The following is a 3,407-nucleotide window of genomic DNA, read 5'->3' on the forward strand; positions in this document are numbered from 1 at the left end:
CAGGCAGTAAGCTGGACAAGGAAATTGTGATTCTCTGCCACGGGATGTTGCAGTTACATGTGATGGGAAAGGTCGGAGACCCCTTGTATTGGTGGGGGGTGGGAAGCAAGTGCTTGGAGGAGCAGCCAGTCTTGTCTAGCCCAGCTGCCCAAATACATAAAATTCCCCACCACCCCCATGCCCTGCAAACACAGGTGCTTTGCAAGCTTTCCCTCTAGGTTTACCGCCTATCTCAGATCTGTAGCTGTTACTCCCATGGATAGTCAGTGGATGGAAACGTGACTGCCGGCAAGAGCAAGATAGGGAGGAGGGAGGAATACCAATGCAAAGTGCCCGTGGCTTCCCAGTGCCCCGCCTGCCCAGCCTTTAACTGCAGTAGGTGCATTTCCGTGCCTTGTTTGCAAACCGCTGTTCCTGACTGGGCAGCAGTGAGGCTGAGGGGCAGCAGCAGACATGGGGAGGGCTCCACGCCCCATAGAGCAAGGCCTCCCTTGGCTTAGAGATTGCTATGTGCCAGGTTTAATTGATGCCTTTCCTGCTGTGCTGGGCAAGCGAGAGGAGGTTGTTTTGCACGTGTTACTCACAGCATCTTGAACTGCTTTGGCTGCAAAGAGAGAAGGGTTTAGTTTTTCTCAAAGTGAGCTCTTTATTCTCTCGTTCCTCCCAGGTCTTAGCTGTGGTATCTGACTGTGAATAATACTCACTCTCCAGATCCTTGAATTTGTATTTCAAGCCCATGGGCTTTTTGGTTGCCTGTTTCCCCTCCCCAGATTTTGCTCCTTGCCTGTTACCCTGTTGGGAAGCCGAAATCCATGAAGCACATGCAGACATGCCCTTCTGCAGGGCTCACCAGTGGCTGCAGGGGCCCAGGCCCTCCGGCAACAAGACTGAACTCAGCAGGGATAATCCTCACAAGAGACCAAAGCTCTTCCCATACCAGCAAAAGCATGCAGGAGCCACAGGCAGTTGCGAGGGGACGTGGTAGGCAGGGTCCCAGTGAGTCGCCTGCCTTGGATCTCAGGCTGGCTGTGGTGGTGTCCCCCATGCTGGCCGCACTTTTGCTGATACAGTTCCTTAGATGTTCCTTAGTTCAGGCTTGGTACATCTCTTTCTCACAGCACAAACTCAGCCAGGTGGCCTGCAGAGTCTTCAGGGTCCCCTTTCTTTCTTATCTCATGAGGACTGCTGTTTATTTGACCAGTGGGTAAGACAACCTAGACAGCCAGCTTGCAAATAAGCAGCAAGAGCCTCTGCTTTTGCAGGTTCCCTTCTTAGCCCTGTCGAAAGAGGTCTTAAGAGCAGAGAAATGGTACGTTGCTCCCCCAGCCGTTGTATTCAATGCAGTAATGCCTATGCAATTCCTGTCTCCCTTGGAGACATGTATGATGTGTGTGCATGTAAGCTAGTGTATGTATACAGTACATATGCATATGGTCTATATATTGTATATACGCACATCCCCGTACATATACACACAGTACAAAAGATTAAAATCACATGCTTATATATCTATAAATAAAATCCTATATATTTATATATTTCTATGTTTTCGATAGATATAAAGATATAATATAGACAAGCACCCTTGTGTAAGGCTGGCCCTGTGTTCTGGCACAAGGCACGTAACGCTGAAGACTTTGGACTTCAGGGTAGTTTTAGCCATACACTGAGGCCTACATTTACATGTATAGCACTCTATGGAGAGGGGCTTTGCTGTGGTTAGGGCAAGGGGTTTCCTTGCTGGCATGTTAGCCAAGTGCTTAATAAGGTTTCTGTAATAGGGGAATGTCTTGGTGGGGGAAAATGCTCGATTGTCCTTGTGTTCTCCTGAGTAAGCTTCTGGCTGATGTCCTGTGTGTTCATACTTGGACAAATACACATCCCACCTTCATACGCACTTTTCCGTCTCTGCGTGGATGCGGTTGGCAACTGCAGGTACCAGTGCCATGAAGCATGGCTTTCTGCTGCTCTGCCTGGCGTTCCTGGGCAGTCACCGGCTCGCTGCCAGGGTGACCCCGCATCGGCAGGCCCTCGTGCAGCACCAGCCAGAGCGCGGGGTCACTCGTGGGGCTCAGTCAGCAAGGGCGTCAGTGGAGGGAGGGCTGCTGCTGCAGGGTCCCAGGAGGTCGGCATGGTGCGCAGAGCTGGAGCAGCACAGATGAGAAGGGACTGCCAAGTTGGAGTTAGAAGGATGGGATGGCTCATTGTGAAGGCATGTGCAGCTCTGTTGGGTCAGGCTGGCTGCTGTGCTGCTGCAGGAGCTGCTCCGCTCCCTCAGGTCTCACAGCCGCTCCTCGGCCAGTGAGCAGCCTGCCTGGCTGAGGGCCCGCGTGGTTTTTCTGGAGGAAAGGGAATGATGTGATTGCACAGAAGATTCGGTCAGTGTCACATGTGTGCCTTTGGGCCTCAACACAGGGTGTGCTGACCTTGACAGACTGAAGCATCAAAGGGTGCAACCCTCTTGCCCTGCCAATGCAGAGACACCTATTTTTGCATGACAGACATTTACATGCAGGTACTGGGGTGCATCCAGGCAATGGACCAGCCTTTCCTGAGTGTCTGCCAATGTCTGTGGGATGGACAGCCACCTTACCCCTCCATTCCTCCTTTCACACAGCCAGTCGTAGGACACTGACCCCACTACAAGGTGAAGCCCTTGGCTGGCACCTGGGGGTCCCAAGAGGTACCTCTGGCCGGCTGGCAGTGAATGGTGGATCACCATGCTGCTTCCTCATGAGTGATGAGTGGGAGGCATGGAGGTCTGGCTTTGCAGCTCCACGCTGGGCCTGGCAACCATTGCACTCCAAAACGTTTGTTTGAGTTGTTGATTTCAGTAGGAAGGAGGTTTGACTTGTAATCCAACCGCCAAATGACTAGTTACACTGGTATTGCATGAGCAGATGCCGTGCAAGCTCCCCCCACACCCTGTCACACACCTCAGTGCCCTCTCCCCGGCCTTTCTCCTCCACACAACTGGTAATCCACCTCAGCCGCAACTCGCCTGCTGGCAGCTCCTCGCTCTGCCGCAGCCCCCGGGCTGCGCAGCGCCGGCGGGGAGCTCCCTGGCACCTGTTCCTCACAAACCTCAGAGACAGTTTCCCTGCTCCCAGCCCCCTCCTCCAGATGCCACTGACACTCGCGAAGGCTCAGCCCGCGGCCCGCCCGCCCGTGCTGGCGGTGCTGCCGCCCCGGCCAGGGGCTCCCATGCACTGCACCTCATCTTGAATAAGCTCGCTGGGCTACGTGGGGGAACCATGTCTCATATGCTGTAATGTCCTGAACGCTATAGGAGGGCTACCGAGTTTTCTGCCAGTCATGGCATCCTCATAGACTCACCCGACTGTTGGCAAAAATGCATTTCTACTTCCAGAAAACAAGAGGTTTTCTCTTAAACCTCTTCATGTCCA

The sequence above is a fragment of the Chaetura pelagica genome, unplaced genomic scaffold (genome assembly GCF_000747805.2).
Source record: "Chaetura pelagica isolate M959 unplaced genomic scaffold, ChaPel_1.0 scaffold55, whole genome shotgun sequence".
Lineage (NCBI taxonomy): Eukaryota > Metazoa > Chordata > Aves > Apodiformes > Apodidae > Chaetura > Chaetura pelagica.